This window comes from Elephantulus edwardii, unplaced genomic scaffold (assembly GCF_000299155.1).
Source record: "Elephantulus edwardii isolate Elephantulus edwardi_28Jun2011 unplaced genomic scaffold, EleEdw1.0 scaffold00059, whole genome shotgun sequence".
NCBI lineage: Eukaryota > Metazoa > Chordata > Mammalia > Macroscelidea > Macroscelididae > Elephantulus > Elephantulus edwardii.
In genome coordinates, this window is record NW_006399809.1 from 2,339,196 (window position 1) to 2,350,500 (window position 11,305).

An 11,305-nucleotide genomic window follows, 5' to 3' on the forward strand; every position below is an offset into this window, starting at 1 on the left:
TACATATCTCAGATTTTTCTTTTCTGGTGCTTCTGGAGACTCAACAGCTTTAATAATTTTGTTAGCTGGCGAGTATGTTAACATTTATGCCATTCACAGGCTAGAAAGATGATAATATCTAATTTCAATGATTTAAATAAATGACTTGCTGCCATTTTCCAATTGTGAGAGTGTCCTCAAATTTAATCCAAAGATTTTTCTCATATTATAGTCTCCAATAATTCTTCAAATTACCAAACATAACAACCAGGCTTTCCATCTAGAGCTCTCTTGATATGGAAGAACACAATCACAACCCCTGGAAGCATGCAACTATGAAAGTAGACAAATTTTTTGTCTGTAAGGAAAATGTTTCTACTGAAAATGTTTCTACTGATATCTCTTATAGCCTAGACCTGAAGTCTTCCTCAGGTCTATTCGGACTCTATTATGGGCCTCTTCTCTTAAACAATTCTCTTTGGCATAGGATACACCTGCCACCCCGCCCTTTACCTCAGTAGAGATGTTATTTCAGAGACTTTGCTGACATTCTTCATGACCAGGATAAATATTTCCTCATAGAGTTCAACAAAAAAATTGAGAGCAATGGCTTAAGGATCTTTTAATTTTCAGGATATCAAGTGTTAGTTTTGTTTTCTTTTTTCCCTTTTGTTGTTGTTGACCTGGTCCTGTAAAGTGTGTGGGGGGGGAATCATCCTAAATTGTAGGCTAGAAAATCTCCCATTTTGTCCCAGGTTGACTTTAGATTTCATTAGAAAGAAAACAAATGTGAAAGGGTGGGACCAACAAGTGAATGAAAAGTGAGTTTTTACTCACAATGAGTGTTTGCTCATCTGAGTTGATTTGAATTTTTTGCTGTTATTGCTGTTGGAAAATATTGGAAGGAATGTACAGAACGACATCATTTATTTATCCCTTTTCTAGCAGCGCATGACAACAACAGATCCTCTCTTACGCAAATTGGGAAAAAAAAACGAACATAAGCTTATACCTTGCCAGTAGCTGTTAAAGTGATACTTGCAACATCAATAATTTGTGCTTATGTTAATATATTTCTTCCATATATTTAGTGAATTTGTGCCATTGATACCCCAAACTTACTGGGGCATAGAGCACAGAAAGTGAACTTAAAGTTGCCTTACCAGTCTCACCACAACCTCACCAGCATTTGTTGCTAGCTCTTCTGTTAAATTTTGCTATTCTTACTGAGGTGAGATGATATCTCATAGCTGTCTTTATTTGCATCTCTCTCAGGGCTAGGGATTTTGAACATTTCTTCATGTGCCTGTTGGCCATCTGAGTGTCTTCTTTGGTGAAGTATCTGTTCATATCCTGTGCCCATTTTTCTATTGGAGTATTTACCCTTATCTTGTTGTGGTGCTCAAGTATTTTATAAATTCTAGATATAAGTCCCTTATCTGACATGTCATTAACAAAGACTTTTTCCCAGTGTGTGGCTTCCCCTTTTACCCTGTTGGAGAAGTTTTTGGATGTGTATAAGGATTTGATTCTTAGAAGGTCCCATTCATCTATTTTATCTTCTCCTGGTGCTAAATTTTTCAGGATACCTGGAAGACTCTTCATGTTGTGGATTAGGACTACTAAAGTTCTTCCAAGCTTTTCTTGAATGAAGTTTATAGTCCTTGATTTTAGTCCTAGGTCCATGATCCACCTTGAGTTTGTTTTTGTATATGGAGTGAGGTGTTGATCTTGTGCAACCACTGTGGAAAGCTCAAAAAAGTTGCAAATCGAGACACCATTCGACCCAGTAATTCCACCACTGGGAATATATCCCAAAGAGACGATAATTGATATCCAAGCAGATATATGCACACCCATGTTTATCGCAGCTTTGTTCACAATAGCAAGGAGTTGGAAACAACCTAAGTGCCCATCAACAAACGAATGGATAAAGAAGCTGTGGTATATTCACATAATGGAATACTATGCTGCTTTGAAAAACAAGGAACTCATGTAATATTATTCAAAATGGGTGACCCTGGAGGACATTACGCTGAGTAAAATATCTCAGTCACAAAGGCACAAATATTATATGGTGCCACTGTTGTAGAATGAGGCTGACATTGGAGTGGGGGTAAGACTGAGAAAAACTGGATAAATTATGTTTTCTGCATTGAAGTTGATGAGGGAGAGAATAGTTTAAAATTAATATATTTTAGGGCATTATGATTATCATAAGAGTCCGGAATGAGGGTTGCAGAGTGGAGTATACTTTGGGTGGGAGTAGGGATGTGCAGGGTCAGGGGGGGATTGTGTACCAATGAAGGAGTTTTTCTTTTGCTTTTCAAGGAGAGGAGCGAACTGGGGGTGGGGGTGCGGGTGAGTGGGTGGGGAGAAAAGTGCAACAATGAATGAATGGAATTCCAAAATCTCTGTAAATGTTCATTGAAATTAATAATAATAAAAAAGTTGCCTTATCATAAATAGTTATCCTGAAGGTCAACACCAACTTCTCATATTCCCCCCCTGAGGGTTCTTTGCTTGAAGTGTTAGTCATAGTCATGTTGGTTTTGTTGTGTACCTTTGAGTCAGAATTGATCCATAGTTGACCTTCCTGTGAGCTTTCAAAGACACTAAATCACATGGAAGAAGATTGTTCATCCTTTTCCCATGGAGTAGCTGGTGGATTCAAACCATGAACCATACCATCAAGGTGCAATTTTACTAATGTTAAAATGAGGATGTTTTGGTCTTTTCCCCTAATCCCAAGAGGGAGAGATGTGTTCTCCAGTTTCTAGGAATGTCTTTTTCTCTCTGCATTTAACTGTTTTTCTGCTTTTATCTTTGCTAACCAGGCCTCGGAAGTTCTTAGAACCCTGGCATAGTGTTCTTCACATAAATAAACTTCTTTTTCTTACTTTAAAATAATGAGCATGTTTCCAATTTATTTATGTTTTTTCTTTTCCTTCCAACACAACACAAATCTGAGGCACAGGAAATACTTACAGCTTAAACTCAATTTTAATTCACCTTTTGGCACACACTTTTACGCTATTTTTTTCCCCTTTTTTGAAAGTTATCCTTAGACAAAATAGAATATTTTCTCGCTAACTATTTTAGAATAATGGATTTTTTGCAGAGTTAGGTCAACAGTAATAGAAGTGAAACACACACACACTAAAAACCAAAAAATCAAGCAAACAAAAACAAATAAAGTACAGCTAATTGCAAATGAATGGGAACCAAGTTGTAGCTACCATCCATTGAATTTACTAGCTTGCAAACTGTGCTCTAGGAGCTTATCCATATTTCACCTGTGGTACTACTGGTAGAGTCCAATCACCAAAGAGATGTGCCCTTTGAGTTATCAGTGCAATTTACGGTGAACTATGCCACCAGAGGTCCCTGACAGAAGAAAAAGAAGGGAACACACACACATACACACACACATCCAAATCTGATAACAAAATCTAAACATGTAACATAATCAGATACAGAGAGTGGTTAGAATGCCTCAGTCACAGATGACCTGAATGCGAACACAGTCTTTTTGTCTTTTTCTGGAGAAGACTCAACTTCTGGTCAGTCCATCATTTCTCTTTGGCAATAAGAAAAAGGTAGCAATAACAACACACTTCCCAAAACTTCTAATGGTACTTTTGTTAATTTCATTCAGAGTTCCAATTTTTCCATCTGTAACATACTTTTTTTAGCAGATGAGGCTAAATAAAAGAAAGAAATATTTGTCATGGACTTGACATATGCCAGATGTAGGCACTTAGGAAACAAGAGTTACTATGGCACAATCCTTTATTCCAAGAGAATAGTAATCTAGCAGGTGGGCTAGACATATAAATAATTTCAATACTAAGTCTTAAGTAAACAAATTCTGGATTGCACAGGGGACTGTAGAAGCACAAGAAGGGACTCTTAGCCAGGTAGAAATATGGAAAAAAAAGAAGTAAGAAAAGAAAGACATCCAAGAAAAGGTGTCTCCTAAATTTAGTTTCATTTTTTATTTTTAAAAGTATATATCGCCTTTTTCCAAGTGGCCAGAAAGATAGCGGACATCCAGACCAAGCGCGTCTACCAGAAGCAGCTGACCGTCTTCCAGAACAAAAAGAGAGTGCTGTTGGGGGAAACAGGCAAGGAGAAGCTCCCGCGTTATTACAAAAACATCGGTCTGGGCTTCAAGAAGCCCAAGAAGGAGGCCATCGAGGACACCTACATTGATAAGAAAGGCCCTTTTAACTGGTAATGTCTCCATCTGAGGGAGAATTCTGTCTGGCGTAGCGACAAAAATGAAGATGCAGAGTACCATCGTCATTCGTCGAGATTACCTCCACTACATCCGCAAGTACAATCGCTTCGAGAAGCGTCACAAGAACATGTCCGTGCACAGGTCTCCCCGCTTCAGAGATGTCCAGATCGGTGACATTGTCACCAAGGGCGAGTGCCGGCCATTGAGCAAGACAATGCGCTTCAACGTGCCGCGATCACCAAGGCCACGGGCACCAAGAAGCAGTTCTAGAAGTTCTGAGCAGGGCCCCATACCTGAATGAAATAAAGCTATTTTTTTCCCATTAAAAATAAAAAAATATATATCATGAATAATACTGTTAGAAAGAGAGAAACGTGAACAGATGAGCAAACATTGACCAGGGCAATAGAGGTTGTAGTAGAAAGACTAAGCTTCACCTTACTTGGATCCAAAGTAACACCCTCGGTATTAGCAGTCAGGAAATCAGGAGACATATTGCACTGAGGAAGTCTATAATTAGGGACCTCTCCAAATTGCTGGCAGCAGTGATGTAATTTTGAGAACTAAAGTGCATATGATTCAAGTCATGGTCTTTCCAATCATTTGTTGTGCATCTAAGAGTTAGACAATGAATAAGGATGACAGGAGAAAAATTGATTCCTTTGAGCTATGGTGTTGGAGTAGCATGTTGCTAGGAGAGACTATTCCTGATAGAAGGGCAACATATTTGGAAAGGTAGAGGGTTGGCAAAGGAGAGGGCAACCCTCAACCGGGTGGACTGACACAATGACAATCACAATGGGCTCTAGAGTTTCAGAATGTCTGAGGATAGTGCAGGAAAGGACAGGGTTCATATCTGTTGTTTATTGGATCTCTCTGGGTCATACTCGACTAGATGGCTCCTAACAACAATGAGTAAGAGAAATTATGAAGATGATCTCAGAGAATTGGGAAAAAGTCAGATTGTACCAGGCCTGAATGCAATGTAGAGATAAAGAAACTTGTTAGTTAAATAATAGTCATTGAAGGAATTTGTACAGGGAAGTGAGGTGTTCAAACAGATCCTTTTAGCAACAATTAAAATAATGTACTAATGTTAGGAGGAGATGGAAAACAAACTGGGGCAAAAATTAGCAATTAATTCTTATAATTCTATAATTATTATAATGTCTAAGAAATTGTGGAAACTGATCTAAAATACTTGTAATTGGGTTATTCAGAGCATTTACTATAATTTTTAGGTCCTATTTTTAAAAGAAAAGGTAGGTTAAAAGATAAATTGTAGCCTTGTAGCTGGAAAAATTGAGTAAAAAATGATGTAAAAAATAGTATAGAGAATTCAAGAAGATATTATTTTCAGGGGAAAATTAATAGAATGTTAGGCAGATTGAGCCAGAGTGCCTGTAGGACATCCATGTGGAGATGCCTAGGAGGCACTGGACATATGGACACAGACCTGGGGGAGAGGTCAGGGCTACAGAAATAAATGTATGACTCATCTGTACATAGAGAGTGCTCAAGTGCATGTGATTCCATGAGCTCATCTCAGAAGAGTGTTTAGAATAAAGAAAGAGGAAAGATAAAACTTGGGAAAACCCCAAATAGTTGAATGAATGGCAACCTATTCCTAAGAGATAAACCAGAGTATTTGGGTAACCTTTTCTGTGCTACTTTTAGGAGGAATTTTCCATGTGCTCAGAGTTCCCCCAGACACCAAATATTTTTGACATTGACAAATAAGTATTTTTGCACTGAGTGATTGTGTAAGAGATTGACCATACTGCCCCTCCCTGTGTAATTTGGATTCTAAAAGATTCTGGGTATTAGGTGCATTAATACTACAGAATGAACTGCTAAGATTCTAATTTGAAGCAGGAAAAAATTATGAAGCCAGAATGGATATCAATAAGTGCAGTCTCTGTCTGCTCCTTCCTGATCCAAATTTTTACTACATCTATTCCCTTCTATAGCACTAAAAAGCTGTACTGCAATCCCAAAGCTACACCATTCAAATCCACCAGCTGCTCCATGGGATAGGATGGACAGTCTCCTCCTGTGCAAATAACTGTCTCTGAAAATCAGTTGTATTGTCATCTGTGGGTCAGTTCCAACTTGATTGTACACAACAACAAACAATAGTTCCCTTCATGGGAGCTTTTGTGGTAAGGAGCAGCACTGACAACTCAAATACACGCTATTCGTATCAACCAGCTGCTCAAAGAGAAAACTATGGGAAATCTCCTTCATTTTCTCACTCCAAAACCCCACTGGAGGAAGAACTACAGGACACTCTGACTCAACAGAACATAACAATGACACATTACCCTCTAGGATCCTAGCTTCATTCAGAGTATTTTATTGCACATTGCTCTAAAAAAGATTGAAAGGGCTGATGGAGGGATATATTTCTAAAACTAATCATTCATGTACTAATTTGAGTCACTCGCCATTTTGTTGTTGTTTTGTGCCATCCAGCTGAGTGTTACTACAGATGGGAACCATGCCCTAACCTGCACCATCTTAATTCTCTCCAACATGCTTGAGCCCATTGTTACAATCACTGAGTCTTTCTTTCTTGTTGAGAGTCTTCCCCACATTCTCTGACCCTCCACCTAAGCCAGCATGATATCATTTCCCAAGAGTTGGCTCATCCTGAAAATGTGCTCATGGAATGTGAGAGCAAGTTTCACTATCCATACCACTAAGTAGCTTCTTGGTTGCACTTCCTCTAAGATAGATGTATTTGCTCTTTTGGTTGTCCCTGGAATATTCAGTATTGTTCTGTAACACCACAATTCAGAGTTTTAAATCTCCAGTAATTCTGATCATGATCCAATTATCAAATGCATAGGAAACAATTGAAAAAAAAATCCTAGCTTGAACATGCATACCTTAGATTTTAAACTAATATCCTCACTCTTTAGCATTTTGGAGAGGTCTTTGATAGTAGATTTTCCTATTATAGCATGTCTTTTGTTGTCTTGATTGCTGCTGCCAAGGGTCTTGATTGTTGTGCCAAATATAGTGAAATATTGACAAACTCAATATTTATACAACTATTATGATACTTCCTATTGCTTCATGGTGACAATTTTGTTTTCTTGATGTTGAAATGTGATACATATTGAAAGCTTAATCATTAGTGTTTCAAGTTTACATTCTTTGGTTGATGAGTCATCTTGCAATTTAGCCACTTTCTTCTTCATATGAAACAGCTTCTTAAATTATTTGCTCAGTATACAGATTGAATAGGTATGGAAAAAGGATTCAACACTGATACATATCTCAACTGACTAAAACATGTTCTCTTGCACTGTTGTAACGGCTGTTTCTTGGCTTATGAATAGTTTTCAAACAAACATAATTAAAAGTTCTGAAATTGTCATTCTTCTAAATGTTAGCAATGATTTGTTATGATCTACATAATCAAATGTCTTTTCACAGTCAATAAAACACAAATGAATATGATTTTGGTATTTTCTTCATTCAGAAAAAATTCACCTGACAATAACAATGTCCTTAGTTCATAATTTCTTCTCAGCTTGAATTTCTGGAAGTTCCATGCCAATGTACCAGCTTTTTAAAATAATCTTCCTCAAAATATGACTTGCATATGATGTGTTGTTGTTAGGTACTGTTGAGTCGAGTATGATCCATACAACAGATCTGAACCCTGTCCTATTCTGTACAATCCTGACACTTCCTGACAGTCCATTGTGCTGATCACCATGCCAATTCACCTGGCCAAGGGTCTTCTTCTCTTTAATGACCCTTTACCTTTCCAAGCATCATGCCTGGAATAGACTTTCCTAGCAACATGCCTGAAGTATCTGAGGTGAAGCTTCATCATCTTTGCCTCCAAAGAGCACTCAGCTGTATCCTCTCCAAGACATATTTGGGTTTTTTTTTCCCTTTTGGAAATCCATGGTATGTTCAGTACTCTTCTCCAACACCACAGCTCAAAGGCATCGATTCTTTTTCTGTCATTCTTATTCATTTTCCTGCTTTCACATGCATGAAGAGTGATTGGAAAGACCGTGCCTTGAATCAGATGAACCTTAGCCCTCAACTGAAGTCATTGCTATTAAATAATTTGGAGATGTCCCTGACTGCAGACCTTCTCAGTTAATATATCTCCTGATTTCCTGAAAGCTGGTACCAAGGGTATTGACTGTGGATTCAAGTAAGAAGAAGTTGTTGGCAGTCTCAATCTTTCCTCCATCAATCATGATATTGCCTATTGTTCCAGTGGTAAGAAAGAGTCTTTGTTTTCTTCATGTTGAGATGCAATCCATATTGAAGGCTATATTCTTTGATTTTCTGCAAGTGTATCAAGTCCTATTTGCTTTCAGCAAGCAAGGTTGTGTCTGTCATATGCATAACACAGGTTATTGATGAATCTTCCTCTCATCTTGATACCACATTCTTCTTCATTGAGTCTAGCTTCTCAAATAATTTACTCAGCATACATATTGAATAGGTATGGAGATAGAATATAATCCTGACACACTCCCTTGTTAATTTTAAACCATGTATTGTTTGTTCTCTTGCTCTGTTCACACAATAGTCTCCTGGTTTAGCTATAGATTTCACATGAGCACAATTAAGTGCTCTGGGATTCCTATTATTCTCAATATTAGCCATAACTTATCATGATCCACGCAACCAAATGCCTTTGCATAGTCAATAAAGCATAAATAGTCATTCTTCTGCTGATCTTTACTTTCAACCAGGATACATCTGACATTAGAAATTATATACGTATTCTAATTTTTGCTTGAATTTCTGGAAATTCCCTATATACGTACTGTTTTAGCTGTTTTGAAGTAATCTTCAGCAGTATTTTGCTTACTTGTGATATCAACGATATTGTTCAGTATTTTCCACATTGCGTTGGATCACCTTTCATGTGATTATTATTTGATAATTTACACATTCTGTCTGATCACCTTTTGTTGGAATGAAAGCAAATATGGTTCTTTTCCAATCACTTGGTCTGTATTTGTCAATATCTAAACATAAACTAGTGAATTTGTGAAAGTTGTGTCTGTTTGTTGAAGTACCTCAATTGATATTATATTAACTATTGAGGCCTTTTGCAGTGCCATCTGTGTAGCTACAGTATCTACCTTCATTATCATTGATTCTTGATCAGATATAATTTCCTGAAATGTTTTTTTGAGAGCAATTCTTTTTGGTACAGTTTTACTCTGTGTATTCCTTCTGTATTCTTTTAATACATTATGCATGACCTTTTCAATTAGCTGGGATGTATCTGAAAGTTGAACAGTGAATCACAAAAAATAATCTATGTCTTTCCTTTGTGATGTTGAAGAGTAATAATATCTCACAAACCGACAAAATAACAAATAGATATGTCTTGGAGAAAGTGTAACTAGAGTTCTTCTTAGAAGCAAGGATGAAGAAACTTAATCTCACATACTTCGAGCATGTGGTCCCAAGGTCAGTTCTTAAAAAAAGACATAATGTTTGGAAAAGTGGACAGTCAGTCAAAGAGAGGAAAATTCTCACTAAGATAGCCTGATCTAATGGCTGTAACAATGGCCTTGGGTATATTAGAGATGATGAGGATGACACAGGATAGAACAAGGTTCAGATCTGTCTGTTCATAGGGTCACTATGAGTCACAGTCAAATCAACAGCACCTAACAACAGCAATAGCATATTGTACTTGAAGAATACTCTCCCTGAAGGATCTAACACTCTCTTTTATGCATAGATTTAATCATCTACCCTCTTCTAAGCATACCTGTTGCCACGGCCTCTTCTAAATCCAGGCTGAAAGTCTCACAGTTCTCTGTATGTATATGGTTCTAGCAATTTTTTAAAAAAATACTCTTGTATAGTCCTGTACCCCAGAGCTGTGACACCAAGGATGCCATTGCTGATGCCACGTGGATCTTGGATGAAATTAGAGAGTAGCAGAAGGATGTATACTTCTATTTTATTGACTGTAAAAAGGCATTTGACTTTGTAGGTCACAGCGAATTATGATTGACAGACATTGAGACGAGTAAGAATCCCAGAACATTAAATTGTGCTCTTGTGAAAATTAAGCCTAGTCCAACAGGCAGTTGTCTGAAGAAAGGAAAGAAACACCGAATGTTTTAAATCAAGACAAATATGTTTCAGAGTGTTATGCTGTTGTTGTTGTTGTTGTTGTTGTTATGTGCCGTCGAGTCGCCTGCGACTCATAGGGACCCTATGTACAACAGCCCTAAACTCCGCTCTGTCCTGTGCCAATCTCACTGTCTCTGACACTCCCATCCCAATTATCCCAGTCACTGAATCAATCCACCTCATCAAAGTTCTTCCTCTCCTGCACTGTCCTCCACCCTCCCAAGCATGATGTCCCTCTCCAAGGACCGGTCTCTCCTCACAACATGCCCAAAGTATGTTAGACGGAGCCTCAGAATCCTTGCCTCCAAGGAGCCACCAGGTTTAACCCTTTCCAGGACAAATCTGTTTGTTTTCCTAGCAGTCCATGGTATTCTCAATACTCTTCTCCAGCACCACAGCTCAAATGCATCAATTCTCCTTCTATCCTCCCTGGTCATTGTCCAACTCTCTGATGCATAACAAGTGATTGCAAAGACCATGGCCTGTATCAGACGCACCTTAGTCTCCAGAGAGACACCATTGCTCTTCAGTAGTTTGGAGAGGCCCCTAACAGCAGACTTTCCCATGGCAATGCGCCTTTTAATTTCCTGGTTGCTGGTGCCAAGACTGTTGACTATGGAGCCAAGCAAACTAAAGCTGTGTACAATCTCAATCTCTTCACCATCCATCCCGATGCTGCCAATTGGTCCAGTGGTGAGAATCTTTGTCTTCTTGACATTGAACCTCAATCCATATTGTAGGCTGCAGTCCTTGACACTCAGCAGCAGGCGCTTCAGGTCCTCTTCAGTTTCAGCAAGCAGGGTTGTGTCATCCACATAACGCAGGTTGTTGATAAATCGTCCACCAATCTTCACCCCACAATTCTCCTCATAGAGCCCAGCCTCCCGGATAATCTGTTCTGCATATAGGTTGAAAAGGTATGGAGATAGGATGCATCCCTGG

The 11,305-nt window shown here is 38.3% G+C and overlaps 1 pseudogene; it reads left to right on the forward strand.

Annotated features, from left to right (window-relative positions):
* Window positions 1-4,501, forward strand: part of LOC102864180 — an 18,691-nt pseudogene extending 14,190 nt beyond the window's left edge.
* Window positions 4,502-11,305: the final 6,804 nt, after the last annotated feature.